This window comes from Ixodes scapularis, unplaced genomic scaffold (genome assembly GCF_016920785.2).
Source record: "Ixodes scapularis isolate PalLabHiFi unplaced genomic scaffold, ASM1692078v2 PGA_scaffold10__122_contigs__length_95168666, whole genome shotgun sequence".
NCBI classification, from domain to species: domain Eukaryota; kingdom Metazoa; phylum Arthropoda; class Arachnida; order Ixodida; family Ixodidae; genus Ixodes; species Ixodes scapularis.
The window spans coordinates 36,840,592-36,857,040 of NW_024609836.1; the positions used below are offsets into that span (position 1 = coordinate 36,840,592).

At 43.0% G+C, this 16,449-nt stretch overlaps 1 non-coding gene across 1 annotated transcript; it reads right to left on the reverse strand.

Annotated features, from left to right (window-relative positions):
* Positions 1-16,077: 16,077 nt before the first annotated feature.
* Trnal-aag lies at positions 16,078-16,159 on the reverse strand. Its single transcript has one exon. It is a non-coding gene; the product is annotated as a tRNA-Leu (tRNA).
* Between the last annotated feature and the right edge of the window lie 290 nt (positions 16,160-16,449).

The window sequence follows — 16,449 nt, forward strand, 5'->3', positions numbered from 1 at the left end:
CTTAGAGAAAAAAATTTTCCGCGAAATTTAACGGGGAATTTCTCCCGCTAAATTCAGCGGGAAAAAACTTCCGCTAAATATAGACCGTTCCGTTAGGGTCATAGCAGAGAGGGTAAAAGAGAGAAAAATGCACTCCCCCTCTCACCCCGCATCTCGTCCGCTCCGCTGAGTGGGCTGTAGCTAGCGTCCGGCTGGCGTGCAAACTCTGTTTAAAATCGCGTCATTTTGGAACTTTCAAGAGCAGATGCGCAGATTTTGGTATGCCAGTTGTCGTGTAATATTATGCTAGATAAAAAGACCCACAGGGTCCAATTGCGCTGTTACCTGCGTGCAAATAAAAAAAAAAAAAAACAGGGAAAACTGTGCCAGATTGGCCGGTCTCTTTGGCGAAGAGTAAATCCGGTTGCTGTACCTTTTTTACTGTACAAAAGTTCGTACTGGTGTGGGCCTTTAGCGACCATGAGTGGAAGTCTGAAATAATAAATAAAACGTGCTCTCCTGCCGCAATACAAGCAGTAGTTGAGGGTAGTACTGCCGGCTGACTCAACTGCTATTTAAGTAACGGAAAAAATATATGCCAGTTGATCATTTAGCAAAATAGAACAACAGAGAGCTATAGAATAATTTTGGAGTAGCCACAACTATTCTAAGAACGCGAACAACTTCACAACGGCAGCTACGAGCGAGAGTTCGATGTTCGGTAGAGCCCGCCGATACAGCCCAAAGATGGAGAACGGCAACCTCCCGGTTTGTCGTCTGCTAGCGGAGTCGGCGGCGTGCCCTCTCTCTCGTTTTACCCCGCCGAACCCGCTGAACTTCCCGGATGTGTGGAGAGGGCGCTGCTGTCGAACAAAATGGTGCCGGCCAGGGATCGCTAAATGGAATGGTCTATAGACCTTTCCAGCGGCAGTCTCGAACGAAGCGATTTACAGCGCGCGCCCCTGGTTTTGAGAGTGTACGTCAGTGTTGCCAGACTGCGCCGAGCTGTGGAGTTTCTCGTCAGTGGGCTGTGGCAGCCTGCGTAGGCGCAATCCCGGGCGCTGGTAGCGGCTGAATTGCCACGTTTTCTTTTTTATTTTGTGTTCTGTGGCGAACATAATTTATAGAGGTCTTTAAGGAAGCAGTGCTCTATTTTTGGAAACAAAAACAAAGAAATGAAAGCTGTTTTGGCAAATCCGTGCATGACAGAACAAATGCAACTGGAATGTTTGATTCATTTTATGTTCATCGTTTTACGGTACCGTACTCTGAGCCGTGTATCAAAATATTTGACCACACAGGATATCCGATCTGCATGGATATTCCCCGCCCACAACATGAAATTCAACGAGTCTCATCAATCGAACAACATATATTGTACATACCCCACGGTGCCGCGTTATCCAAACAGGATTTGAGAAAGGGCTCAAATAACACAGCATATCCAATATATAGTGTCCACGATAGTCACTTCACGGCAATCGGACGGAACCCGGCGTGTTTTGGGGAACATGTAGAAGAGAGAAGCTTTTTTGCACAGCTTCAAAGCAAATGAATGAATGTGTCTATTCTGTCTCCACACCCCGGACCCGACCCTATCAGCTATTTTTCGCGAAGACCCGGAACGCAGCCGGGAAGGTTTTTTGGAGATTATCTCAACGGAAATAATCCTCCAAGCACGTCGAACTGCCTGCGTCGCGGGCTGCTTGACGTTCGCTCTCTTGGTTCGTTTCCTGCGAAGGCCGAGCAGGCTATGAGCCCTGGTATCCCCTGGTTCTCACAGTGGAAGATAACCTACAAAGGGTAAGCATCCTAAACAGGCAAATAAAGTAAAAACTTTCAAGAAAAGCCGGCAAACTCTGAATGCAAAATGCAGGTGGGGAGTCACGCTGACCGGGTTTCCACAGCTCAGGCGGGTGCCAGAAATTTCTGGCCGATAGGGGTCGCTCGATTCGCAAAATGGCGGCGGCCAGAGCGCTGCTTTTGCAAAGGTCTATAGCGGGAAAAGATTTCTGCTAAATTTAGCGGAGAATTTTTTTCGCTAAATTTAGCGGGGAATTTTTTCGGCTAAACTTCGCGGGGAAATGTTTCTGCTAAATTTAGCGGGAAACATTTTCCGCTAAATTTAGCGGAGAATGTTTTCCGCTAAATTTTGCGGGGAAAACGTCCCGCTAAACTTAGCGGGAACTGTTTTCCGCTAAATATAGCGGGGAATTTTTTCGCTAAATTTAGCGTGGACTTTTTTTCTTTACGTTTAGTTGGGAAAAATTTCCGCTGATTAGCGTAGAAATTTTTCCGCTAAATTTAGCGGGAAATTCTCTCCGCTAAATTTAGGGTGAAAATTTTCCTTCTGTATTTTGATGGGAAAATTTTCCGCTAAATTTAGCGGGGAACTTTTTCCGCTAAATTTAACGGGAAAACTTTCCCTCTATATTTAGAGGGGAACTTTTTTAGCGGGGAAATTCACCCATAATGCAAAGCGTGGTGACGTCACGCGTGACTCTTGTGACGTCAAACGTGACGTCACGTGTGATGTCATCATGGGAAACGTCCCATAATGCAACGTGCGGTTACGCCGACGCCGACGGCGACGACGCTCAAGCCGGAAACTAGTCGGAAAATACGGTAGAGAATCAAGCGAAGCAGGTGCCGCTCGCGGTATGCCTGTCTGCCTTTCCCTGTGGAGCTTATTCGGGAGCAAGCAAACGAGCAAATATCGCAACCGGTTTGTTGTAAAAGTGCACATGTTAGGAAGCTCGCTCATCCCTTGCCTCAACTGGTGATGCTTCAACTTAGCAAATATCCAGCCCCCTTATGTGACAACGCGCAATACCTTGGCTCTTCGGGTGTTTGGGAAAAATAGTCCTTGAGCGGAAAGACCGGGAAAAGGTCAACTACAGCTGTTGGGGCTATAGGACTTGATTGCGTCCGAGTCGGAAGGGAAACGTTTCCCATGACAAATCTTGGTGAGAACGAGCTCCCATAGCCCGACTTAACTTACTGACGCGAACTATAACTTCTTCAAAATCAGGAAGACGGAAACATATCACCCTTAAACTAAGGACTCGGTTGAATGAACTGCGAAACCGGTGAGTCGACTGTCTTTAAGTCACATCTAGACAAGAAGTTATTACTCAGGTTAAACACTTTAGTCGTGTGCGCCAGCGAAACGATATTTCAGTATGGCTCACTGTGAGGCGCATAAGGCTGTTACGGTGTAAACAGAAAGATATGAGTTTTGGTACATATGTCGTAAAGAAATTACCACGAATTACTGCCTCAAGGTATTAAAAAGACCTGTCAAAGTCATTTTATTACTTTTGGAAAGTAATTGTAATGTAATGTCATTATTTTTCGTCTGCGGTTTTTTATGATGCAATTTAATTACGCTTCTGCAGTTTTCCAAAAAAGAAATTTGTACAGTCATTTAATTACTTTTTGAAAGTAATTTGCCATCTCTGCTCTGCACTTACGTTGCACTGGTCAAGGCACCTGCGGCACAGTCACGTGGGTTGCGTAGCAGTTGCAGGTAAGCAAAAGATCACCTGTACATATGTTTTAAAAAACCACCACACCTGGCCATTTCTGATTGAAACGGCCAACCCAGGTTACTAGTCTCCTCGTGGTTACCATCAGCCTTTTGTCTATTTTTTGAACGTGCTGCAGCTTGACTGGCTCGCCTATCTCTAAGTTAAACTTGTAAGACAGTCTTGTGGATTGATTCACGTTTTTGGGGGCTGCTTTTTGTATTTCTTACCCCGATTGTGAATGTCGAAATTCCCCCGAATGATATTTTTGGATACGTGTCTTGTATCCTTTCAATTTTTTTTGTGTGTGTGTCTGTTCCTCGGTGCTGCTGTGTAAATCATTGTACTAAGTCTTCCTTGTGTAATTATTGAGGGGGACCTAAGGTCTAACTAACTATATTATTAATTATGATACTTCTGAAAAAAAAATAGTATTTTCCTCTTTGATAAGTGCCATTTTTCATTTCTTCTACAAAATATGCTACAATGTGTCTTCTACATATATATGTAAAGGACATGCAGTATATACGTCCAACTATCCTCAAGTTAATCGATTACCGGGAAAGATTAGCAATATTAAGGTCATCTTATAAACTAAAAGGCACTAAGGTATCGATATCTGTAGACGTCTCAATCAGAGCTCGCGAAATTCGAAAGCAATTATGGAAAAGTGCGGCTAAAGAGAAAGAAAACGAAGCAAAAGTTAAACTAGTTTATGATAAGCTGAACTTGGGTGGTGTGCTGTTTGGAGGGGATGAAGGGAAGGGTTCACGCTTCAAAATAAGCTAAACAGATAAATGACGGTGTATAAGTGTTTCTCGATCACTGCGCTTGTTAAATATCAATTGTAGACGCGTCCTTGACGAGGCCAGAGTTTGTCTCTGTCATGATCCTGATATCGCCGTTCTGACTGAGACTTGGTTAAATGATACAATATACGACAGCGAGTTTGTCCCTGTTGGCTACAGTGCACTCCGGGAAGACCATGGTAGTAAGGGTGAAAGTGTGTGTATTCTTTTTATGAACTTCCTAAATATAGTAAGCATGCCTGAAATACCTGATACCGAGTGTATTTTTTTGCAAAGCGTACGATGTTAAATATAAATAGGTTATTGGGGCATTTTATAGACCCTCTGGATCGTCTATGGCTAGTCTAGACAATTCAGAAATGTATATCGATACACATGTGAAGCCTGGCGATCGGGTTATTTTGGTAGGAGATTTTAATTCGCTAAACGTTGACTGGTTCAATTTTTCACCGAAACAACAAATGATAACTTAGGGGAAGCAATATTAGACATCGCCTTTAAACTTGACTTACTACAAGTCGTCGAAGATTTCACAAGAATCCAAGGAAACTCTGCACCTATACTTGACATTGTTTTTGTGGGCGGTACAACTTTTTTAAATTTAAATATGAAGCAATCGTTGGGATTTCTCATCACAAAGCAGTATTGAAAACCCCAGAAGATGTTTCTGTAAATAGAAAAAACAAGTCAAAGTGTTATCCAAATTTTTCTTGTGCAGATGATGTCTTTATTATAGACACGCTTTCATTTAATTTAGACGATTTTGTAAACAGTATTGATGATGTAAATGATCTTTGGAATTCGTTTAAAATTGTTGTATGATATATTGACCGTTTCGTGCCAGTAATTATAAAACAGCAGAATAAAAAAACACCTGAATTTCTAGAATGGCATTACAGTTAAAAAGACAATTGAGACGATTGAAAAAGAAAATGGAAACAAGCGCCGACCCGTTAGAACTGACTGAAACTTTCTTGCTCTTGCTTTGCAACTTAAAACCCAAGGTAGAGTTGATAAAAGTCGTTATTTCGGCAAATCTTTGCCAAACTTCATATCTACTTCACCGGAAACATTTTGGCGATTAATATCTCCACATTCTAGGGATTGTGATGTTTTGGAAATTGGTACTAACTTGACCCATGAAGAAAAAATGATTTCAAGCGCATTTAATAAACACTTTAGATCGCTGTTTACACAACACAATGATGTGTTAGCAAATTTTGATTCTTACTATCGCCTATGCCTGATATTGTAATTAGTGAATGTGGTATATTAAATATGCTTTTGAAATTGGATGTAAAAAATTACCTGGGCCTGATAGTATCCCCAATGCATTTTTATCCAGGTATGCTGAATGGGTTTCAAAACTTTGTTTGTAAGATCGCTGTTCGAAGTTCAGATTCCAGACGACTGGAGAACGACCAGAGTCAAACAACTTCATAAGAACAGAAACAAGCAGTGCATGCAAAATTACCGTCCACTTTCATTGACTTCAACTCTCTGTAAACTTCTTGAACATGTAATATATAATCATTTATCAAAATTCCGAGACGAACACAACATCTTGACTAAAAATTAGTATGGATTACGAACAGGTTTTTAACAATAACTCAAAAATTTGAGACTGTTCACGATTTCTCCTGAGCGATAAACAATGAAAAACGTATTGATTCTATTTTTATGAATTTTTCGAATGCGTTTGATAAGGTCTCTCACAAAAGGTTGCTATACAAATTGGAAAAATATGTAAGAACACACAGTTAGTCAAATGGATTTCAGCAGACCTTTCAAATCGTCGACAATTTGTTGTTTATGGTGAACACTGCTATGACAGACTTTCTGTTGACTCTGGCGTTCCCCACGGCACTGTGCTTGGACCTCTCCTTTTCTTGTTGCCTATTAATGATATAGTAAAATATGTTCCGGTAAAAATCAGGTTATACACTGATGATTGTATACTTTACTCAGAAATAGCTAGAGCTTCCGATCAACATTTGTTAAATAGAGCTTTCGAAATATCACGGAATGATGTATAAAGTGGTAAATTATCATTAACTTTGAAAAAACTGTTTTATAAGAATTACTCACAAAAAGAAATCCTTTGACCTCTGTTTACTATACTAATAATGTTCTTTTATCAGACGTAACACGATATATATACCTTGGACTGTGGATCACTTATAATCTAACTTGGACAGAACAGATTGATTTTTTGACAAATGCTCTTCGGAAGTTATTCTTTCCTAAAAGGACGCTAAAACTTTCTACCCCTTCCTTGCGTCTTCTAACATATAAAGTTGTGGTCTTGCCAACATTAGATTACGCGGCTATCATTTGAGATCCCTTCACCAAACTAAACATTAACAAGCTCGATCGTGTACAGAAAAAGGCAGCTCGCTACATTTATAATAGCTTTGGACGTACCTCTATAACCGTACTTCCAACCAGAGCTAACTTAAAGTCATTATCTCTCAGAAATCGGCATTCTCGACTAAAATGTTAGTATCAATTAATAAATGAACATTATAGGATGGATGTGACTCACTTAATACACTTCTCATCAGGCTACGCTACTCGACGGAGGCATGACCCTAATAATAACTCATTTCGATCACATAATAATTGCTTCCAGTACTTTTTTTCCCGCGAACGGGGACTGATTGGAGTAACCTTTCTGAAAGTGTTGTTTTGCAGCCATCGTTGTCTTCATTTGAATCCCTCCTAAATTAGTTTTGTCCTTCTGTAAAATATTTGTTATTTTGTTTCTGCGACTTTTGTCCTATTTCGTATGCCTGCATGTTCATTTTCTTCTTTTATTTCTCTTTTTTTTTTTTTTTGGTAAGGGGTCTTATTTTTCGATTCTGCGAACACTGCAACATCGCCAATGCAAACTCTGGACATCCGGAGCTTGACTGCCGGAATTGCGGGCCTGCGGCACGTCTACACAGCGGCACCATCCTAAGCAGCCATGGTAATCATAGGACGAGGAAGATCGTTGAAGCCGAACATATCGTAAGGCTTTACGATAACTGTGTTAGTACTCTTTCACCCTGTCAAAAAAAGGTTAGTTTACCTCAACGTTGTTTACCTGGCCACATGTAAATCGCGTACAATTTGGTGTATTCGTCTAATGGACGTAAAGGAAAACATAGACGTTAAACAAAATAGAGTTGTTAGTTCAGCGCGGTGTGCATGTCCTGCTTTTGTCCCGAATACTAGTGGATGTGTGCTGTTTGTGCGCTGTGAAGCCGGCAACATGTTCCACCAACTCGTTCAAGCTGCGGATTTGCCATTCTTTGGGCACATACCGTGAGCATGCATTGGACACAAGGGCTGCATCAGCGTTTTGCGTGAACTCCTCTCTGTTCCTGCCTCTAACGAGTGCTGCGCTATTTTTCGACCATAACTCAGATCCAATACCACGCTTTATGTTCAAGAAATGGCGATCGCCTATGTTGTCCGATTGACTTTTGAAGAGGGTATCTTACACCGCGACAAAGAGGCCTCTTGGCCAATCGCGTTCCGTGCGAGTAGACTGAAGTAACTCTAGTACCAGTAACCCTGTGCAAAGGGAGAAGCATTATGTCGTTGCATGACCCCTTCGAGGTGAAAAGGGGTATAATAATTTCGTGTCTGTCGCCACACGAGGCTTTTTCTTATCACAAATATCTGGATATCAAGACCGTAAGCCGACTCTTCAAGGACCACGCGATCAAGAGCGTTTTGCGAGCGAATGCCCGTCTGAGTACCAGACGCATTTGATAAGGGGGAAGTGAGTTTCCGGCAAAAAACATAGTACTATAACTTCGTTTCAGATTAGGTCAGGACGCAGCCGACTCTACGCGCTAATGGGACCAACCAAGCAGTGTCAAAAGTGCAAGTCCCTGTGCCTTTTTTGTTTATGTTTGCTTCAGGGGTGGTAAAACACCGTGCGCGAACTGCCCTGCTGCTTACGTGGAGGAAACAAAGAACTCCCCGGAACGCTTCCGCCGCCACAAATACGACGTGAAGAAGAACGACGTCCAAGCCAGTGCCCTCACTGAACACGCAGCGAAACTGGGTAACAGCGAGTGTCCTTCGACGAAAGCGAGATCTTGGGCACGGAAAGACACAGGCGTAAACGTCTCCACCTGGAATCTTGGTACATTCAGACAACAAAAGATAACATCAACAGGTCGTCCGGACCTTGTGCCAGGTATTCGAATCACGCGCGTGTATCCTAGAGGTTGGGTAATCCCATGCACTTGTCTTAATATGTTTTTGATGCATATGAGTTCGGTCAAGCACCAATTTAGTTTTTATCGACCCCAAAATTACACACCATAAAAACACCTTCAAATTATATTTAAAAAAATGCGGAACAATGTATACAGGAAGTTTCCTAGAGAACCAACTCGTGTTCTGATCGGCCCGGGTAAACAAAACTTTGCATCGCTGAAAGCTTGAATTTCGTTAGAATGTGACGCTAGCAGTTGGGATATAACCCTGGAGTTCGTGAACATGACGTTACCTGGATGACAAGATAACTTTCTTTATCGTATTATTGATTTATCAATACTGTTCGCCCTCTTCAGGGGCGGTTACATGAGTGGAAGGAAAAAAAATCATGTCACATTGCTATATACACGTACGCGAGTAAAAGTTGTGACATTCGACTTGGTACATCTTTTTGGAATGTTCGAAGGAAAAATGATTGGCGGTCTCTTGAAGCTATTGTTCAATACGCGTTTCTCAAAGGCGGCAATATTTTCTATGTTCATCATATCAACCGGCAGCTCGTTCTATTGTTTTACAGTTGTAACAAAAATATAATATTTACTACTTTTATTGTTTACACGTGGCATTTGAAAGGTTATATTCTGTATTCCTCGCATAGGCCGAGTTAGTAAACGAGGTAGCAGACATGGGGAAGTGTCAATGTAAGCTGGTTTCGAGAAAGCTTAAAAAATGTTTGTCGGGTAATTTCTTTATGAAAAGACAATTATGTAAGTTTTGGTTCCTGCAGTATGAAAGCAACTGACTCAGTTCGACCATACCTTGAAAAAAAAAGCGAAAAGCCATTTTCTTCATTTTTTTATTTATCAATTTGGTTATATCTAAGCAGGTCGCACACAGCACAGCCGTATATTAGAACTGGCATCACTAAGGAAATATTTGTAGTAAGCTTTAGACTGTACGGAGCATGTTTTAAGCTGTGCTACAAAATTTATGAATACGAAATTTCACCATGAGCCAACGTCCTACAAAAAAAATATATCGTCAAAACAAAAATTGGCATTGTGGGTGCCTGTAACATCTATTTCGGTGAAAAGAAGTTGTCAGCAAGCAAAACCAAACAATATTTTATTTCTTGCCGACACATCTTTTTCAGTCATAGAAATCGCACAAGTGTTCACAGCGTCAGTTTTTGTTTTGACAGAATTAAGCTCAGGTGGACATCGCGGCTCATAAAGAAATTTCGTTTTTCTCAATTATCTTTTTATCTCTGTAACGTCATGTTCTATTCCAACTGCTAGCGTCACATTCTCACAGAGTTTGAGCTTTCTGCGGTGCATAGTTTATTTACCCGGGTTGAAAATCACGGTTTTCTTTACTTGACAACTTCCTGTATCTATAAACCGTAGTTATATTTGGCTTTGGAGACTCACTGCGTTCGAATTAAAGTGAAAGTTATTTTCTTTAAAAATGATATCACTTCCTGAGACGCATCCTTACATTTTCTTTTATGACTGGCAGAAAATTAAGCATTTACAGTATATACAAACGCGCTAACTTCAAAACATGTATAATTGATAGTTCCTCTCTATTTTGGTGCCACAACTGCTGATAGAATTCTTCCAGTCTTCGACTCCCTCGATAGCATTGTTATAGCCGTAAATTCATATTGAGGACCAATAACCAAGTCAGCTGAGTGCTTCCAGTGAATTATTTGAGTTCGCGAACTCGATTCGTATAAGAACAAGCCGTATCTCATGGCCCCTTTTATAGCATTCCCAAGAGCTAATAGACCAATCTCACTAAAGCCTCTTCACACAAACAGTGGAGCGCTAAGTTAGTTCTATACGTGAGCTCTCCAAAGAGCGCTCATGTGGCGCTTCCTATCGCGTGACTTAGTTCAAATATAGCGTGCGATTAGCGCATTTGTAGCGCCTTGTTAGCGCTTTGTTAGCGCTTCAATAGCGCCTTGTTAGCGCTTGAGTAGCGCCTTGTTAGCGCTTCTTGTACGACGGTTATTACTGCGGATTAGTGTGTGCACTACGGTTCCGGTTCCTGTGGTTGGGTGTGCATCAAAACCATGGCGGACATGCTGGACACTGAAATAGAAACGCGACAAATGCTCTTACATACGCAATTAGTGCATATTTGTGTGGACGACAACGCCCAGGAGAGGCTTCTGGGTGGCCGCGAAATCTTTTGCCACCGAGATACCGAGGGGTATCCGGCGAACCTTGTTCCCAGGCTGAGGGACCGAGACACAGAGCTCTCTCGAAGGTAATTATTTTTAACAGCATGTCTTTAAAGCCAGGGTCACGCATGTCGTATAAAAAGCGATCAGGTCGTACCCAATCAATTAGTCACTCAGAGTCCATGACTCTAGATCGTCTGCCCAACCCTTTGCTTGGAGAGCGGGTCTTCCACTTTTTTCTGTAAGTGAAAGCTAAGTCGGGTCAGGTAGTGACTGCTCAAAACGCGTCACTTTTTTTCCTCGATGATTGCTTTTGCAATGAAAGTTATCGCGCGACTAGATAGCATCACCGGTGTGAGGGTGCCTTTGGAAAGACGCGTCAAGTGCCGCCATACTGTACTACACGTGAGCCCTCCTTGCTATTCAGCCGTAATTTTATGCATATACGATTTGTTTAAAGTGAACTCCAAATATAGCGACTGCGGCGCTTAGTAAAGCGGTGCAAACAAGGTGCACGGCATAAATCCCTTAGAACAAAAGTTTCCAAACACTGATGTTTCGGGGGCGCCTTCAGGATCGGCTGAAGTGATGGGGAACCCTATCCAGCGGGGGGAGGAGGGGATTGAACGGTTATAATGACACAAAAGTAGCAAACGAAAAACACTAAGTGAGTGAACACAAAGCGTGATGCTCTGAAACGAAAAAGAATCAACTCTGCTCACTTGGTGCACATGGTTTAGCCTACTTTGCAAAAACAACCAGCATTAAAAAAAATTTATTTGCTTAGGTTGAGGGTTGAGGGGACCCCAAGAAGGCCTTCGGGGGCCCCGAGGGGTCCGCGGACCCCCATTTGACAACCACCGCTTCAGAAGATGTTATTTTTAGCGAGGCAACTATAGGCTGGGTGTCCTCTTTTTGCTCATTTGCCTTAAATATATCTTGTAACATGCGCCAGTGAAGCTGTTTTTTTACTGGGGCTACACTACACAAAATATAACTACGATTCTTTTGTTTACTTTCGTTGCTTGCAAATAAAGCATTCTAGTGCCACCGAATTCGATGCACTATGGGCAATGTGAAGGTATCTTCGAAAGTAATTGAATTACATTCTAAGTATTTCTACTATATTCAAGATTTTAGCAGGAAAACTACCTTGAGGGGTACTCTAAATACTTTATGAAGCCGGTATTTAGTAATTTATCTTGAATAAATTTGTCGAGTATCTTGTCAAACACTAGGCTATTGTCATCACTGGAGCGGTTGGACACAGGCCACTACCTGAATGCTTGTCGAGCTATTGACTATCACGAGCCCAAATCGAGTGCTCATTCAATGCTCGAGTCCAATCTATGAGCCGCATTCAAATATCGTCATTGGGGGATACTGCGATTCCCCAGCTACGTCATCGAGTTTTGCGAAGGAGTGATTAAAAAAACGCTTGTTTTCGTTCTCGAAATGACACCGCAACAAAGGAGTTTCTTGGTCAGTGGTGTTGCGTGCCTGTGCACTTGGGTCCCATAGTGCCAGTAAGCTCGTGTAAAACAAGAACTCCTTCGTGCGGCGTATGAACAATGCCCAAAACTTGCCTTCCTTTCCCTTAGGTGACAACGTGTAAAGAATTAGGGGCCCGGACGCTTTGCATCCACCAAGCAGCTTTGGGGTGTCGCAACGCACACGCGCAGAACTTCTGCATTTGCGCAGTGCGACTCCCCAAGCAGCACGCGGAATCCAAAGCCTTCGGTACCCTTACTTGAAACTCTCTATAACCTGTACTGCCTCGGCTAAGAAGCTGTTTCTAGCAAGCCGACCCTAGACTCAAACTGTTCGAACTCGTTGGCGTCACAGGCGCTCGCGGAGTCCTCGACGAGAACACCGGATGTTTGATGCACACGGCGTTCCGTCCTCCCCGAGAGACACACTTGTCTCCGGTCGTGAGGCACGCGACTAATCACTCCGCGGTCGGCGGCCTTTCCTTCGGCTGTCGGCCGGGGGAGGAGGAAGAGGCGGCCTCGGCGGTTCGTCTTGTTTTCTGTCCCGGCCGAGAAAGGAGCCCCCGGAGGGGTACCGCATAATTGGCATTGGCGAGATAAAGAAGACGTCGACTCAAAGGGGTTCTCTCCCCGACGGACGCTGGAGAGGGGGACTATTTTGATCTACCCTATTTGAGCCGCGCTGCGCTTCGTCGAAAGACAGTGTTGACGCCGGCGGCACTGCCAACGGAAAGCGCGCTATTCGCGCACGCAAGTCTGTTGTTTCCTTCGATTTGTCTACGGACCGGCTGGGGCAGAATATAAAGCATTATGGCTCACTGCGGAGACAAGAGCAAGACCTATAAGGTATAGTGAAAACTAATGTTCTTGTTAACTTTTTTTTTTCTTTTTTTTTTTACGCAGGAAAGTTTTTTTTTAAGTATTACCTAAGAGACAGAGAGACAGGGTCTATCCCTCCTAAACGGCATTACTACAGTCGGTTACAAGTCCAAAAAGGTAAGAAAAGCTCCTCCTACAAGTGTGATGCGCCTGTTTCAAATCATTCCGCACTCGAAAGAAGAGTTCACTGGAAACGCTCATTGTTCCGCTTCAATGGATAGATGTTGGCTACAGAGTGATGCCCCAACTGGTCTCCGACCCCCACTTTTTAAGAAACCGACCTTTGTATTCATAGGAGAGGGAACCGACCCCCTTGAAAATGGCCTTTGTATCCATCGGAGGAGGAACGTAACCCCCGAGGGGGAAAACTAATTTTCCTCTCGTGGCTTCCACAACGCTAAGTCAAAATCGAAAGATAAGGCAGATATTTACAGGAAGGCAAGACCCTCCTCCCGTGTTCGCCGCGACGTCACGGAAACGATAGGACGCGATTAGATGCGGAGGTGGCGGAGGGATATGTGAATCCCTTTGAGGGGCATTTGTGGCTACCTTCTTGACCTGTAACTTACTATAGTGGATCTATGTAGTGCCACCTAGCTGGCGTCAGGATCGTTACCAACGTGTCTTGCATCGTCTAACAACAAGCACGACACCGTTGTGAGACAACAACGAGCACAAGCCTCGTCTTCTAAATGGTATTAAACGATCCCCCCCCCCCCCCTAAACGATCCCCTCCCCCCCCCCCCCCCCCCTGGTCGGGGTGTTAGAAGTCAGAAGAAGCCGTTTGTATGAAATAAAGACAAAAAGTTTTCACCCATGATATTTTATTGTTTTTGAAAATATCTTTCAGAAACAAAAAATATCCCTATGCAAAGAAGGGCAGAGCTCGGAAGAATTGGTCTGCAATTCAGTTGCTCTGGGACACTGATATCACATTTCGATTGAAGTGAGAACGCGAAAGGGAACTGCGTGCCACCCGTTTGTCGCAAATAACAGTTTTTTTAGAATAAGTTGTTGCGACAGCGTCTCTCGCGTAATGAGGCACTGGTCCCGAGCAAATTGTCCCGAAGAACGTTTTGTACTCTCAAAACCTTGCGTACTTCCAGGCCTTTATTTCATCCGTACAATCTAAAACCTGGAATTCAATCAAACGTTCAATGAAAGGCTAGAAGCAATACATTGACATGTGTTGATGGGTTCATTTCAAAATAAGATCCATTTTTGTGGATAGCATCAACGTAGATCACCGGGTTATTCGTACAAAATGTAAACAATAAGTTTAGCTTGTTTTCTCTGTCAGGTGTGCCCAGTATTTACGCTAAAGCTTTCGATTAATGGCATCATGCCAAACCTCTGCGTATCTACGGCTTTGTGCAATTTTGATGGATACGTTTTCTTTGTCCTTCCTTTCCTCGAACGCTTTGAGTGATTGCAACTGTGGAGTACCTCTTCTTCGAAAACATGTTTCTAAAAGCAAGTTTGTGACAATCGTTGAGACAGCAGAAACTTCGTTCCTTCTGACTCGTTAAAAGGTAATGAATACGAGAGAAGATAACATGATTGCTGTTGATCGAAGCATTAACTCAATCCCTGCCTGTCATCGAAAGATGTATCACAACCTGAAAAAAGGTTTCCCAAACGAGCCTTTAACCCACGCACTCACAAGGCGGCAAGAAGAGGACCGTAGAAACATATTTGTTTTCCCGTCCAAGGAAACACAACCACCTAACGAGACGCAATATCTGACAGGGCACTGACACATCAGCTGATTGACTCGTTGAAAAAAAAATATGTTAAGGGTGCATTTTGGGTTAATTTTCTTACAGATATGACTTAAAACCAAACAATCGCTTCATTCGCCAACCAATACCATGAAAAGAGCAGCGGGTTTGTCTTTCCCCATTTGGGTCTCTCCTCTTTGGTAACCTGTGAATTCCAGTGGGGCAAAATAATGAGAGGAAAGTAATGGCTGCGCCTATTCTTAAGATCACAAACACAGGTAAATTTTGAAACATAGTAAACGGTCGAACACCAAAATACTTCGTATAAATCCCTTTCAGCGACGCCTTACCACGAGCAAACAGAGATAAACTTTGCGGAATGTTCGCGTGGTTGCCGTGCATTTGCAGTGTAACAGGACGTTGTCCGGCAGTCGGGAGCCACACAGTCGACGCTGATTGTAGAACGAAGGCAACACGCTATATCGATAGCTGTTGCTGGTACAGTGCCGCGGGGTCGCAGAAACGTGTTTTTCTCGTGCCGGATAGAGGTGGCCAGTCCACTATTTTTCGTGTTAGCGGTTTGAGATATTTTGGTTTTGTTTCTTTTTGCTTCTTCGCTCTGCTTCCTTGTACCAATTTGGAGGTTCGTACAAGAATGGAAGGTTTGTGCACACTGTAAGGTAACTCACAATGTGCATAAACGACAGAAGATATTAAACTTGCAGCTCAGCTTAAGAACCTCTACTTAGCTTTGTTGCCTCGATTACGCTAGCGGCAGTGTTCTGCCAGATGCTCGCATTGAGCAATAATTCCGAAAATATCAGACTGAATACTTCTTTAATAATGTGTGTGCCCGGACTTGCATGGTGCGGGCTGCAAGCAGACCTGTTACGTATAAAATAAAAATAAGCATTTTGTAATTCTTGATTGCGTTATTTACCTAGAAAGAGTAAAAGTAAATTGATTGCTCTTTCAAGTAGTCGATACCGATGGTGTCAACATCATACCGTTTTACATAAACAGCACAAAACATATACATATTTAGAGAAAACCCCTATACCAATAAAGTTAGGACAAAAAAAACTCAACGTATCGAAGTTTTGCTTAATGCCATGGTGTCCTACCGCACTGACAATGAATACACGAACTAAGCGAATACACGAAGTACGCAAAGAGCCATGAGCTTGAATGTCGTATAAACCTCCAACTAAGCAGCTAACGGTATCAGCAGCCATACCGTTCTATACTAACAAATACAAAAAGTTGTGGCAGCGGTGGGATTCGAACCCACGCCTCCGAGGAGACTGGTGCCTTAAACCAGCGCCTTAGACCGCTCGGCCACGCTACCGATACCGTGAGCAAAACAAGCGTAAAATCGAACGCTCGCCTAGTATCGAGATCAAGTGCAAAACCAGTTCTTGTGGTGGAGATTACCCTCATTCTAGCCATACCCGAGCATAGAAGTAGTGGTATCAACTGTTGTTTTAGGCACGTTTTAGAACAGATTTTTGTTATAATAACCACTTTACAATCCTGTTTTTTTTTTCTTTTTTACTTTGAAAGTTTTAGCCTATATACAAATTCTCTCCACCCCCCGCCCCCCCCCCCCCCCCCCCCGCTCCCCAACCAAAATGTAGT